This window comes from Eumetopias jubatus, unplaced genomic scaffold (assembly GCF_037043125.1).
Source record: "Eumetopias jubatus isolate StellerSeaLion01/CBP00866 unplaced genomic scaffold, mEumJub1_p1.0 scaffold_12, whole genome shotgun sequence".
Lineage (NCBI taxonomy): Eukaryota > Metazoa > Chordata > Mammalia > Carnivora > Otariidae > Eumetopias > Eumetopias jubatus.
In genome coordinates, this window is record NW_028274818.1 from 26,896,585 (window position 1) to 26,911,796 (window position 15,212).

A 15,212-nucleotide genomic window follows, 5' to 3' on the forward strand; every position below is an offset into this window, starting at 1 on the left:
TGGGAGTGAGCACCAGAGGGTCTCAGATCAGCATTTCTCTCCTCAGAGAGGCAGGTGCTCCCCCTCTGACTGGGGGAGGGGCAGAGCTATGTGCAGGTGAGGATAGAAAGGGCTGAAGGTGGAGAGGCTCATCCTTGTCCTGTTTAGCTTTAGAGAGCAGCTCCTGCCTGTCGTGTGGGACCCACTGTCACACATCAGCCACTTATTTGTTTGCTTGTGTATTTATTTATTTGGGGGGGGAGGAGCAGAGGGAGAGAAAATCTTAAGCAGACCCTGCACTCAGCACGGAGCCTGATACGGAGCTTGATCCCATGACCCTGAGACCATGACCCGAGCCAAAATCAAGAGTCAGACGCCTGACCGACTGAGCCACCCAGGCGCCCCCAGATCATTTAATTGTGAAGGGGCTCAAAAAATGTGAAGGGGCATTTTCTTTTTTTTTAAGATTTTATCCATTTATTTGTCAGAGAGAGAGAGCGAGAGTGCAAGCAGGGGGATGGCAGGCAGAGGAAGAAGCAGGAAGAGGAAGAGACAGGCTCCCCACCAAACAAGGAGCCCAACGCAGGATTCGATCCCAGGACCCTGGGATCATGACCTGTGCTGAAGGCAGATGCTTACCCGACTGAGCCACCCAGGCGTTCCTCAGGGGCTCTTTTTTTTTTTTTTTAAGATTTTATTTATTTATTTGACAGAGAGAGGCACAGCGAGAGAGGGAACACAAGCAGGGGGAGTGGGAGAGGGAGAAGCAGGCCTCCCGCTGAGCAGGGAACCCGATGCGGGGCTCGATCCCAGGACCCTGGGATCATGACCTGAGCCGAAGGCAGATGCTTAACGACTGAGCCACCCAGGCGCCCCTCAGGGCTCTTTCTGAATATAGCGCCAGAACCTGGGGGCCCAGCCCTGGTTAAACAGTCCCCATTGACTTGAGTTCAGTTACCAGGGGGTGGCAAGGGGCTCTGGACAGCCCCTCTCTAATACATAGATGACGGCCTCCCTTCTAAAAGGTGAACAAAGAAGCACAAGAACCATCAGATAAAGGCTTGACTCTTTTACCAGTTACTTTTCCAAAAGTCACACGTGGCCAAAGTTCCTGCTGATTCCCATCAATCCTCTTTCGGGCAGGTCCCAGGGGACGGAGTAGGTTACACTCCCGCCTCCCGCCTAAGTGCACCCCCTGCCTTCTCCTTTTACCAGAGATTTTTAGAGTGACTCTGACCTACAGAGGGTTAAGCAAGCAGGGTTTTGTTCTGTTGTTGCTACTGCTTTTCAAATATCATACTGCCTTTCTTTTTTCTGCCTTTCTTTTTTGATGTCATCCAGGAGCCTGGGGAGCAGAGGTCTGGAAGGAACCTGAGGCAGCGCATCAAACTCCCTTCACCCCAGCTGGCACGGGGTTAGGTGGGGTACCGCAGACTGTCCCTCCACTTCAGCTTCCCGCCTACGCCTGGAGGCAGTGGGAAGGGCTATAGCCCATCTTGACCCTAAGTAGAACTCCTTAACCTTTCAAGAGGATGTTGAGAACCGTGCTGATGGAGTGCTAAACTGGAAATCAGATTTTACTTTTTTTCTCTTTATTTTTTTTTTTCTATGTTCCTCGAGGGCAAAGGTCTGCACTTGTCTTGTTCACTGCTTTATCCCCAGGGCCTGAAGAGAGCCCGCATACAGGGGGCAGCCAGTTAATTTGTTGATGTTGTTGAATAATTGGTAGCAGATTCAGAACCAGATTTACCATCTTCCCAGGTACCCTCTGGGCAAGTCACTTGTCCTTCTTAGGGCTCAGGTCCTCCCGCCTTTACCTGGGGGGGGGGGGGGGCGGAATCAGCCCCACCTCTTCACACCATCCTCAGAAAGTGACAAAGGACAGGAATGAGAGACAGAAATAGTGCTTGGAAGTCTTAGATGACAGATGCCCAGCGTCCAGCATGTCTGCTCTCAAGTGATGGGAGAAGGCTTACTGTGATCTTAATGAACTTTTGGTATCTAGCCCTTTAAGCAGAAGGCCCATAAGCTCCATGTGCTCCTCCATCTTTCCTTGCCGGAGGGAACTCCCAACCCTCGAAAAGAATGGAAAATTCCAAGGCATCTTCATCAGCAATAACCATTAGCTAGGTTATAACCGTTGGCGATACCACTAGGCTAGGCAAACTTAGATTTCTAGAAAAGAAGAAGGAACAGTCTGAGTCAGCATTCCTCACTTTGAACCTCTCCTCAAGATATCAAAGAGGAGAAATTTTTCACTCACTTGGGCAATCAAAAAGAAAAGGACACTTATGATTAGAACATATGGGGCGTGTGGAAAAGAATGAAGTTTGTCTGCTTCAGGTTTGTGCTAGAGACACATACAGAGGAGGGCAAGCACTTAAAGGGCTGGTACAGAGTCAAAGTGGGCTGTGTCAGCTGGGGGCCCAGGTTAAGGTGGGGTCTCTATGAAAGTTCTTCTGGAAGTCAGAGGCTTTGCAGGCACCCATACTTCTCTCTGAGCTCTTAGAATGTGAGCTCTCTGCAATTGCCAAGCCTGCCTAGCCCCTATCCTTATTAGGCAACTGGCAAAGAATAATCTGTAAGCGCTCACACCGCCTCAGCCTCAGCCTCAGCCTCAGCTTCAGACGCAACGCTCAGACGCCTGGGAGGTACCACCTCTTGTCAGGTCAGGATTAGTCATTCAGCTCGGGGCATTCTGGGTAAGGTACGTTCTCACTCCCACTTTCTAGCATTGTGCCAGCTTAAAGGACGATAGGATGGAAGAGCAAACCCTCTCATCGCTTCCTTCAGGGGCAAGAAATTGTATTACTTACTTTACATGATCGCTGAATCACTTCAATGTTTTTCTTCCTAAAGTCCTGTGACGTCTGTTCTACAATTTGTAATGACGTGTGAAGGCACTGTCATATATCAGTTCTAGGGAGGACAGCTGGGGCGCCCCCCCCCTTACAGATGAAGACACTGAGGTCTAACGAGATAAGTGATTTAGTCTTTGGCAAGTCAGCATCCTTGGCTGTCTGGTGCTCTTTTTGTGACACTTTACTCCTTCCCTCGAGTCCGGACCTCCTCGTTTTCTGACAAACATCTAAGAGGTCCTTTAAAATGCAGCATCTCTGGAGTACAGAAAATACTTATTTCCACTTAGAGGAAATGTCGACTCTTCCTCCTGTTCTTTCTCGTTCAGAATCAACTACATTACATTACAGGGGCTGAAACAGACCCTCTCCCACTCCCATACACACCTGAGAAGCAAACCACCCCGCACTTCCTGATAACTCAGAATGCAGTGAGGTTTGCTAGCAAGTTCCAAAACAGGGAGCTGCCAGAGACAAGAACCTCATGCCCTAAGCCATCAAACCATAAACAATAGTCAGACACTCTGTTTCCTCCAATTTTGTCCAAGGAATCCCTTACTCTTGGAAACCTTCCCGGCACTAAGGAAGAGATCCATCCCCAGACTACGAGGAGAAAATGTAGCTCCCGTGTAGGGGATCGAGTAGGGTCTTTTGAGGATCTGAAAGGAAGCCACCCCCTGAATCTCCCCTGCCAAAGGCTCTTATTGAATCTGGCATGATGCATGGGAAATGAAGTATGAATGGAAACAGGAGAAAGGAAACAGGAGGGGCCAGGGGCTAGGGAATCAGCCTGGCTCAGCACTGCAGCTGGACCTGCCTGGAATAATAAGGGCTACACTCAGCTCTGGCCTCCAGGCTGCAAGGGCGGGCTGCTCAGTAGAGCAGACTCTGGTGCCCTGCCCTGCCCTGGCTTGTCCTCTCTACCAGAGCCTCTGCTCAGGAGTGTGTTGGTAGTGTTCAGAGATGCTTTGGTTGGAGTACCAGCATCACTGCCATGGGGGACGTGAGGGGTGAAGGAGGCAAGATTTCGAAGGGGGCGGGGGGGGGCAAGGCCAGTGCCACCTTAGATGGCACCAAACTGAAATATGAAACCTGCTCCTGCAGCCCCCCTCCCATAACCTGTTCCCTTCTCTCTGATCCGGAGGCTCCCTTTTGTCTACGGCCACACCACCCTGAACGCACCCGATCTTGTCTGATCTCAGAAGCTAAGCAGGGTCGGGCCCGGTTAGTACTTGGATGGGAGACCGGAAGCTCCCTTTGCCAAGTGAGGCTCTGTTTTCCTCCCTATTTGCAGGAACAGGGAGGGGATAGGGTGGGGGGTTGGAAGGGAGGGAAATAATATTAGCACACACAGTGAGCCAGGTACCAGAGTTGGCACTTTGTGTGGGAATGAGAAGTCACAGGCGCGGGCACACGCGTGTGTGACATATAGTGCCTCGCATAGTGGCTGATACGGAGCGGACGGTCCACGCGCAGTAGCTCTTACCATCATTACGCATATTGTTTCACTGAATCCTCACCAGCAGCCCCATAGGGAGGGCACCGCCATTTTATGGCAGGGAAACAGAGCTTCAGAGAGCCAGGATTTGTGCCCTAAGTCTGAATCCAAGCCACCTTGCCTCAAAGGCAAGGACATTCCTGTGACACGAAGGGAAAAAAGCTACAGCTTTACCTCCTAAAGCCTCATGAGGAGGTCCACATAGACCTTTCTGTCTCTTGCCCAAGAGCCAGCCCTAAAGGCTCTGAAACAGGGCAGGGAAACACCTCCTCGGTGGTGATTTGAGACAGAGAGATCCTGCTCTAGCTTCTCTCTCTCTCCTGTCTCCAGCAGGGGCATTTCCTGGGCCATCATCTACCGTTCCCAAAGCTTTACTTCTCCTTTCAGGCACTCCCAGGCTTCTGAGAGGGCCATGCCCTGTCAAGAAATATGGCAAGCACTTGAATATGGCGGTCTGCCTGGCGTGAAGCGTCCCTGGCTGGCCCTTCTCTCTGCGGGTCTAAACCCCACGCAGAGGCTTCTCTGCCCCTCCTCATTACAGGCCCCTCATTTCCATGGTTCGGATCCTAGCCCACTCTGGCCAGTTCTTGCCACTCAGGTCTGGCAGCCCACCCCCATCACAGTCCCAGGCTCTTCCTTCTCTCCCCAGGCCTGCCCTGCCCTGTTGTTCCTCTGATGCCCCCTGGCTTGCAGAAGCAGACCTGAGCACACAGCTTCCTTCGGTCTTCGGAGGCCCTTTGGAGGCAAGGGGGAAGAAGGTCAGAGGCTGGAGTCCAGGTGGTGGGCGTCACCCCCGTCGTCATCCCCTAAAGCCGTGCCCATGCCAGGAAGCCAAGTGAGGACTAGGGCGCCACAACCAGGCTTCTGCACTGACCACAGGATGTTACGATGTGGCCTGTGGTCCTGGTCTAGGTCCTGGAACCCAGTGCTAATTCTCAGCCAGCTCCTAGGACCTGGGTTCTAGAGGTTCCTTCCTTCCTGAAGAGAGAACCTCACTTCCTGGTTGGGAGGCAGTACCCATGAGGCTGTCTCGCTGACCCATCTCCTCCCCGTCTGCCACGCTGAGCAAGCCTTCAATTCCACAGCAGAAATGTAGTGCGAGAATCAAAGCTATCTTTCTGGAGAAAAGGTGTCACCCTCCAACCCTGAGCCTTGGGGATCCAGAATTCTTCCTTCTTCTCCCGAGTCACCTGGTACTTCTAAGTCAAAGCTACATCTACGCACACCCTGGCCCCATGCTCTACTCCTGGGTGCATCTCCCAAAGAAATGATCATGCAAGTTCAGCAGGGGGCACGCATAAGGATGTTCACTGGGACGTTACTGGCGGTGACAGCAACCTGAGATTCCCTGTCCAGGGATGGGCGGGCAGAATATGTGCCCTAGATAACAGTGGTTATTAGGCAAGAGTTAGAAACACAGATCAGATGTACACACACGATTCTGGTGATCTTAGAAACAGCGTTGGGGTGGGGCAGAGCGCTTTAATAACTTCTACACAAATTAAAAACACATGATCTAAAGTTATGCTATACATTTTAAGGGATGCATTTAAACAAAAAGATATGTATGAGCCCATTAGAATGCTGCTCATGGGCAGTGAAGGGGGTAAATGTGGGATGCGAGGTAACAGTGAGCACGCAAAGGGCCTCGTGTGGCCCAGTGATAAAATGAGCCACAAACCAATGGTATGGTCAGCCCCCTACTCTGCACCTGAGATCCAAACAAATAAAAACAAAACATACCATGATCCTGAAAACCTGCAGTCCTAGAGGGGCTGTACTGTCTAAAATACATTATGGCAATGATGACCAAATTTATCGGCTCAGGCCTGATGCTTTCAGGGGGCAGGGGAAGGGAGGGCCCATTGAGAGCATAAACTTTCTCTGCACAGTGATATCAAGAATTGACCCAAGGTTGGTAGCCTGTCCCTAATCATCTCGCTTGCTGAGATTCAGCTCACGTCAGAGACCCCCGGGGAACCTTCGAGATGAAGACGGGAAGCTTCTCGGCATGCACTGGGACACTAAAGCAGAATGTGCCTGAGACTCCTGAGAGGGCAGTGTCCCCCCTCTGGCTTTATCCTAAAATTGCATCAATATATCAAGATGAAAAAGGGCAGTCCCTCAGGCTCAGAGCCATGGGGAATGTACCCTCTTCCACACAATCTGAGTCACACTGGCTTGGGTCACCTCTGTGGCCTCCTGTGACCCTAAGGGTGTGGGGGAGTACTCACTTCAAGCTAGAGCTTAAAAAAAATGTGGAGGATGGAACCATAACACTGACCATTTCCTTCAGCTAATTAAGGAGGACAAGAGCCAATTTCACGTGGGAGTGACAGGGCCACGCAGAAGGTCTGCTGTTTAACGAAAGGGGTGCCGGCGGCCTCCCCCAGTCCCTCCCACCTGCTCATGGGAAATGCTCAGGATGTGGGTTTGCAAGGGTATCTGCTTCTTACACCCAAGTAGGGAGCAGCTCCTCAGAACTGGGACAGGACACAGACCTTGGGCGGTAACATGCAACTGTCCAGCATGTATACTCTACTGGACAACATACATTGCCTTTCTTGGGGCTGCTTTCTGTGGTTTTTCCACATTTTGGTTCCAAGGGAACAAAGGGGCTTTTTAGCAGCTGGATTGGATCTTGTGTTATTTTTAGAAACAAATTTCAGCAGAGTCATGCCAGGCTGGTGGAGAGGGAGAGGGGGGTCAATCTCCCTTGGCTCCTGGAGCAGGATCTCGTAGCTCCCGGGCCTCAGGCGCTGGTGGAGCCCTCAGAGGGGTGGGGGAAGCCCCTGGCCTGGGCCAGAGAAGGCCACAGCTCATCCGTCAGGAGGGGGTGCTGCGGGCGGCGAGAGCTCAGCAGCAGAGGAAGCCAAGTACTGTGGCTGTGTGACCCAGACGGTAGTCAGGGTTCCACACGCTGGACATCGGGCCAGCACGGCAGTCCCGTCACCGCCCTCTGCTCCATGACAGTCTCCCCTGTACAGAGCACAGAGAATCCCCCCTTCCCCCAGCCCTCCCTCAGTCCACCCATTTCCTACCAGTCCCAGGCAGACAAGCAAGGACTCTATGCAGAGAAGATGGCGGGCATGAGGACAGGGGGGTAGGGGTGCCCCGGATAACATGTCACCCCACTGGCCCAGCTTCGCCCTTCCTTGTTCACAAACTGCACAGCCAACAGCCACCACGGACCCCATGAGCTTTAGAAAGCCGACCGGTCATTCTCCCTTGCACTTGCAGCCTGCCTTAGAGCAGTGGTTCTCGAGTTCAAGTGAACACCAGGATCCCCGGGAGGAGGGGCACCTGGGGGGCTCAGTCCATTAAGTGTCTGCCTTCGGCTGAGGTCATGATCCCGGGGTGCTGGGATTGAGCTCTGTGTCGGGCTCCCTGCTCAGTAAGGAGTCTGCTTCTCCCTCACTTTTCCCTCTCTCTCTGCTGCTCCCCCTGCTTGTGCTTGCTCTCACTCTCTGTCAAATAAATGAAATCTTAAAAAAAAAAAAAAAAAAAAAGGTCCCCGGGAGGGGAGTATGACCTATGGCTGGGCCCTGCTGCTGCCACCAGACTTTTGGATTCAGGGGTGTGAGGGCAAGCCTGGGAATACGCGTTTCTAACACGTTCCCTATAAGGGTGCTGCCACGGCCGGTCTGGGGCCCACACCTTAAGGACACCGCAGAGGTGACCAAGCGTCTCTGCAAACAACATCGGAAGCACCTCCAACCACACCAGGGGAATGCCCTTTGCAGGCCTTGAAGAGGGGCCCAGTTCGGACAGCGTTCTCGGACCTCGACTGATCACCGAGGCATGGGAGGGTCTGGTCACAAACCTCCTCCTGCTTTTCCTTCTCCCAGGGGGCCCGTCTCTGCTTCCATTCATCTCAGGGCACCCCCTTTCCCAGAGAGACCCACGACGTTCCCTAGGAAAGCCCCTCTCCTGTGAGTCCTCCAGAAATTGGGACTCAAGAGGACCTCCTGGGACTTGCAACAGGAGCCAAGATTTATTCAGAAAGTCGAAACAAGCTACCTGGTGAGCTTCAGAGAACACCCAGGCCTCTCCTAGGTTCAGGAGGAACCAAGCACCTTCTGCGCCCCTGTTTCCTCCAGCCCACAGCAGGAGATGGGAGACCGAGGGGGCCACACGCAGGGATGGGAAACGTGGAAACCCAAGATGCCCACCACTCGCTTTGGGCTCCCCCCTCCCCACTGTGTTCCCACTGCTGGCCCATCAGGACCCCAGGCTGCCCTCCCCACCACGCCCCAGCAGCCCCTGGCCGGGGGGGGGGGGGGAGCGGGGGGGGGCAGCGCCTGTGCACTGCTCTGAGGCCCAGGCAGCAGGGCTGTGGGGCTGGGGGAGAAGCAGCTGTTTTCCTGTCAGGGTGACAGGATGCTATAAACACCCGCTCCAGGTTGCTATGGCAAAGCGAGTGTGCAGCCCGGCTACAGTGAAGCTATTTATGTGCTTGTAACGGCAGAGCGGTCTGTTTTTTATTATTTTACTTTTAAAGCTTTCCCTTCCCAACCCCCTCATACAGCTTTAAAAAAAAAAAAAAAAAAAAAAGAGCCACCACAACTTTCTCAGGAACAGAAAGAGTATAGCTGGAGAACAGAGCTTAGGACCAGGTCCAGGAAAGGGAAAGCTGAAGTGAAGAATATGGTACATTCCTCTCAAGCCGGGAATGTGTGTCTTCTTGCTCATACAGGCCTGTGCCTCAGCTCCTCAAGGAGAGAGGAACTCCGTGTCCTCTCACCTCTGCACCACTTCGAATATTAAAAGGAGACAAAGCCACTCTGTCTTCTGTCTTCCTGTCAAAGGCAGGCTCCAGCCAGCAGCATTCCTCACACCCCCCTTCTGCCCCCTGCCATCAGCCCCCATCGCTGCCAATGTCACCAGGGTGAAGACGATTCCACCAGGAGTCATGGAGAGAGAGCCCCAAAGCATCCCCCTGGCTGGAGGTCTGCCGGGACCGGACCTCCGGAAGTGCCTCTGCAGGGACATGTGTTTCTCCACTTACACAGAGAACTTTCATCCAATTCTCACCCTTCAGGGAGCTCTGGGGTGAAGGGTCATCCTGCACAAGCTGGAAGGTTTTAGTCAGGGTGGCAAGGACCCCTAGCTGGTACCAAGGAGTTGGCACTCAAGGCTCAGAGACTGCAGGACAATCAGAAGGGAGCTTGATTCCTCCTGGGACACCCTTGTCTTCGAGGCACCAGGCACCTGGGAAAGGTTTTTGGCAGAGGAGGCAGGGAGCAATCAGAAATTAGCCACTGGCTGGGGGCACTGTGGCCTTCTGCCTTCTCCACTCATCCAACCCAAAATAAAGTAACAAAAAAGAAACGGGCTGTGGGTCAGAGGCAGCTCAAGGAGGGCAAGAGAGTGGAAGGAACTAGCCCATGTGGTAATCACACTCACACGCACACACACACACACACACACACACACACACACACACACACACACACCCCAAGCCAAAAATGTGCACCAACTTTGACAAACATGCTACAGGCTGACAACCACTAAATAACATCTCAGTAAGAGAGAGTCTCCTTCCGGAAAGAGCTGGTGGGAATACAAAAGATGCTACAGGATTTTATCATCCGTTTTTCTCCACCTTATCCCAGCTCCTTTTGGATTTGGTATATCCTTAGGAGGAGAAAAGAAACCCAAAAAACCCTACTGCTGATGGGCATGTTCCTCAGATAAAATAAAGTTAGGGCAGTATTAAAAAGAGCAAAAATCCCACGAACTGTTCCAATTCCTTCCATCTCTGATTATAACTGAATGTTTCCAGATGCCACCGTAACTCTGAAAGGGTATTGAGGGAAACAACCCCACGAGGGGAGAGAGGGCAGGAGAAGGGAGAAGCACCCTCGGCGGCCCCAGGAGAGGTCAACGTCCTAACTGACAGCCCTGGTTAGCTGACAAAGTCTTGCTGGGAAAATCAGAACTTCGGGACAGAAATCAGTCTTGGCAGCACCTTGGGGTCAAAAGAGCAGAGCAGGCATGGTTTCTAAGCCTGTCAAACCAACTGTGATCAACGTCCCATTGTTCCTCTAGGGTAAGAAGGCAAGAGAGAGGAGGTGAGGAAAGGGTCTGGTATGGGGCACCGTCCCGGACAGTTGAGAGGAGGCTGATGGAAAGGCTGGTGTCCCAGACACCAGTGTTTCTATTCCTAAGTGTCAGGGTGTTAACTCAAGCTGAGTGGTCCTTACTGAGGGATAGATAAGAAGACAAAGAGAAGCAGACACCTCTCAGAACCCCCACGGTAGAGGAAGCTTCCAAAAATCATGGGGCAAGAGAGAACATCTATTCAAAAAAAGCCCAGATCCCCATGGTGATGGACACAGAGCCCATTGTTGAAAGACACAGAGGGCAGGCGAAGAGGTGACTCAGCCTCAGCTGGTCATCGTTGATGGAAGAGGAGAGAAAGTGGCGAGTGCGTCTTCTTCTTCCAAGTGAGCAGAAAGGTCGTCTCACCTCTCCATCCCAGGCCCTGCGCCAGTACCTGACCTCACGTGGACTTAATGGACGAACCACGCTTCTCTGCTCCAGTGGGCTTCCATTTCCAAGGGAAGAAGAAGCATGGAAGTCCCGGAAGGGGACCCAATCTCCAGAGGGAATCGGTTACCTCCAAGTCCCAAGAACCACTCCCTCACCACTTGCCCCACCTCCCCCTCCTCCCTCTTGGGGTCCTGGTAGACTGGCTGGATTGGTGCCTCTCTCTTGTTCTCCAGGACACAGTCCCAGGGCTCTCTGGGTACAGGTAGAGGCAGACCGGCCATCATTGCAGAAATCACCCACTCTCTAGGGAGAGGCAAAGGTAAACATAAAGAATTGACATTCTCCCAACACCCATTCAATTCTCAACTCCCACACACAGCATTTTTAAACACCACTGCAGTACCTCCAAGGAAAAGCCTGGGAGAACTATGGTGAGAGTCTCCTCATTTTTCTCCCTATACTTCGGCTCCAAGCTTCTCACTTTCTTTTTTTTATATGTATGTATATCATTTTCCCCATCTCTCCCTCTCTCCCAGTCTGCCAGTCTCCCTCCTTCCTTCTCTCCCTCCCTATCTCCCCCACCCCGCTCCCCCTACCCCATCTACCTCAATCTCAAGATCTCTCATTCTCGTTCCCACATCTTCAGCAACAGCCCGACTGGATGGAATTCCATTCTCCTTATGTTTCTGGAACTGATCAACCCTGTCCAGTGCACACTGGCGCAAGGAGTGGAAGGGACATGGGCATGCTGAGAAGCCGGTGGCACGATGGGGCCATCACAGTGAGCACCAACACAGTGCCAATCTATGCCCCTGGGGTCATGGATGGTGGACCAAGGGCACACAGGATGGACTCTGTGAGTCTACCTGCATCCTCCATCATCCTTCTGGAGCTTGCCTGGCTAAGCCAAATGTGTGCATCGATCTGTGCTTGAAGTAAGGGCAAACAAATGGCTAACACCAAGGCCCCAGAATTGAGGAGCCCTAACGAGTTGGGGGAAGAGAAAGGATATGAGACTATTGCGTGGATTAAAAACTAAAATCAGGATGGAGTGTGCACGACCACGTTCTCAATCTGGCATAAATAAAGAAGTGGCCTGATGAACGAAGGGGCTGGGAGCCTAGACAGACTGAAAGGCACCTGGGACCACCATCTGACTCTGGCTCTTTTCAAAGCGTCCACAGAGGTGGAAAAGTCAAGAACTGAACACAATAAGCCGGTCCTACCCCACCACAAGCTGCAAGATAGCTCCACTCTCCCACTTCATTTTCACTCAGAGCCTGTAACACATGGGTGGGGAATAGACATATGGAGGCTGGATCCAGCTCGCTGGCAACAGGGCTGCCTTCTGCCCCACCGCGGCGTGAGGATTCCCGGATTCAGAGGGACCGTGACCCAGCAGGGCCAGACCTCTGCAGGCATCTTACGGTATCTGCCTGACACTTGCTTCTGCAAAAGTTTGCAAGAGCATTCATCCCCCCTGCCCCGACCCCCACCCCCCCATCTCCAGGCTCACACACTCTGGCCATCTGTTCCAAATCAGTGAGCTCTCCATCACTGGAGAACAATCCTTTTCGGTTGGGGGGAGGGGTCAGTGCTCTCCCTTTAGGGTCTCAGCCATGGAACTCTCCCTCTGCAAGCAGCCAAGTCCAAGGAGAAGCTGAGGATGAACAGCTGCTCTCCCTGCCCCCCTCCTCCTTGAGGCAGCGCAAGAAAGAGGACTCCTCTGTGGGGGGAAGTCCCAGGGCAGTGAGGCCTGGAAACTTTGCCGTCTAAGGCTGTGGAATTCTCTTACTGGGCTCCTGCAGTTAATCATTGTGGCTCCCTGGATTCCCGATTTGGGCTTTAAAAGGTAGCACCAGAGCTAGAAAGACAAACATGTTGAGGAGAAGGAAAAGAAAAAAACAGTTGGTGGAAGCTAACAGATAACCGTCCCCCAACACCAGTCTTCTGAGTAACTGAGTAAGTGTGGGGAGGGGCGGAGAAGAAAAAAGCAGAAGAAAAAGAAGTGTAGACCACACTCCAGCATACTCTTCAGGGTTCCCAGCTAATGTTGCCTGTATTCATACTCCAGACCCTACAGAATACATCGCTCCCATCGCTGACCTGCTTGTGAAAAGATCGTCTAGGGGTTGGTTTGTTTGAAACTTTCTCCTCTTAGCAGATCTGAAGGACCAGAGGCTCTTGTCGCCCTTTGGAAAAAGGAGCCAGAGAGCTCACAGCTGTGAGTGCGAGGCTTTGGGACATTAACTTCCAAGATGGTAGAAATGGTCTCTTAGGCCAGGTTGCCATAGTTTCCAAGAGAACAAACAGAGGTTTGGCTCTAAAGAGGGGTAGGAGGGTGAACTGCCTTTTCTTCCTCTGGGAATAGTTTCAAGAGTCAAGACAAGAGGGGGATGTGGTAAAATGCTGAGGAGGTTACAGAAGGTTCTAGGGAAAAGAAAATGGACAGTCTTGACAACTCCCATTCTTCCTGGGGAGGCTGGGGTGGAAGGCCCCATTAATAGGACGATAAGCTACTTCTCAGGGGCTGAGATAAACCTAGGAAGTAAATAGGAAGAGGAGCAACCTTTCTCTCTAAAATGTCCAGCCAACCTAACCTAGGAGGCAGGGAGCACAGAGCAGAAGTTGAGCTGCTTTGGGAAAGGCAAGGACCTCCAAAGACTCTGAGTTTTGCTTGCAAGGAGGGCAGGGAGATGACCATCCCCAGAAGTGATGTGGAGAGGTGCTGATCCCCAGAACTGAAGCTCACCCTAATGCCCCACCTTCCCAGGCCCCCTGGTCAGGACTTTTTCACTCTCTTTCCAAAGGAGCCAGGTGGGGCAGCACACTGTCAGGTGCCAAAAATGCAACCATGTCCTCCTAGCAGGAGCTGTCTGGGCAACAGGGCCACCTGGCCAAAGAATTCCCTTTCAGACTCAGGGCCAGAGATCTGCATTGCAGGAGGACCCCCTTGGATGCCTCTTCCAGAGCTGGTGCCTGCTCGGCTCACACTGGGGAGACAGGAAGGAGACAGAGCTGCTTGGGACTCTGCCACACCTGGAAGCAGGGATGAGGCAGCCCTGTAGGTGAAGTACCACAGATGCTCTGCTACCTTCTCCAAGCAGAACGGGCCGGGGGTTGACTGACCACATGCTCGGAGGCAGGCCAGACCTAACCCCAATTTCATCCCTGGCAATGGCACTGGCCAGTAAGTTCCTGGCCTTTTTGGGGAACAGACCCTCTGCTTTTCCTACCCACTGTATCAGACATCTCGTAGAATTCCAGAATCACAGTCACGAAGGGAACTTTAAGGAAAATATAATACAAACCCCTTCATTTTACAACGAAGCCCTGATGAGTTCAACACAGTGCTGGGCATTGGGACAAAAAGGCTATTCCATCCACATGGAAAAGCAGAATATAGGCAGAGGTCGATGAGGCAAAGAAATCTGTGATCGGGTGTCAAATGAAGGGTGCAGATCTCTCCTTTACCTGTTCCTCCGTGTGTGTCCAACACCCCTAGACTCTGCCCTGCAGGCCGGCTCGCAGCCATCCAGCCGCTGTTGGGGAGAGTTCACTCACAGCCTGGACTCTCCTGATGGGCTCAGGCCCACACCACGAGCAAAGGGGGAGCTTTCTCCGGGCTTTCCTGCCGTGTAGGGTGTGCCCTGAACACGGGAACCGGGGAAGGAGGTGGTTGGGAGTGAAACAGCCTAAGCCTCATGGGACAGGTCATGTGCCCACGGGCTGTAGTCATCTGAGGGGGGCATCTTTCGAACATCTTAGTAGAGGTGCCTTAGGTCAGTAGCTGCAACACTTAGCTGCAAGTAGCTGCTGACTTAGCCGTCAACCTGGAGCATGGCCTTGGATCGCCAGCCCCTAAGAAATAGCTAAGGAAGAAAACCGGGAGTGAATCCGGTTTGACCAGGGGATGGACTCAGCAGGGCTGAGGTGCCACAGCAGCCGGCATCACGGTCCCTGTCCCTCCCGGAGCTCTGCCTGCGGGCCAGAGCTGCCCATCGTTGGCCAGACTCCTGCCCCTCTCAGCTCGCGGGCTCTCCCATACCAGCTCTTCCCAAGCAGCTCGGGGCTTGCCTTTCCCTCCGCGCCCCCTCCTCCAAATCCATTCTTCCTGGGCCTTAGAATCCTCAGCTGAAAACCAAGGATAATAAGAATAGCCTACCTCAGATGAAAGCTGAAGAGGACTGTCACTTCTTTTGTGTACAGAGGCCCCGGGCCCTTGCACTGAGACCTTGCATTGAGAGCCTATTGAACCATGCTTCCCAGCCCTGGGTCTGGGTCTTGGGCTCTATGTACCAGGAAGTCATTGGTACTCCCCATCCACAGACTTCTCCAGAACTTCGAACTTTTGCGGCTCCATCTGGGGAACTGCCTGCCTG

General features: G+C 52.8%; 1 protein-coding gene across 5 annotated transcripts in view; it reads right to left on the reverse strand.

Annotated features, from left to right (window-relative positions):
- ATP2B4 (ATPase plasma membrane Ca2+ transporting 4) overlaps nucleotides 1–15,212 on the reverse strand; it is a 94,787-nt gene that overhangs the window by 52,080 nt on the left and 27,495 nt on the right. Inside the window, exon 1 of one of the 5 annotated variants that reach the window (XM_028120339.2) lies at nucleotides 14,996–15,195. The exons of the other annotated variants lie outside the window; for them this stretch is intronic. The gene's annotated coding sequence lies outside the window, so the exon portion shown is untranslated. Of the gene's footprint in view, nucleotides 1–14,995; nucleotides 15,196–15,212 lie in introns of those variants that run through there. 5 annotated transcript variants of the gene reach the window in all.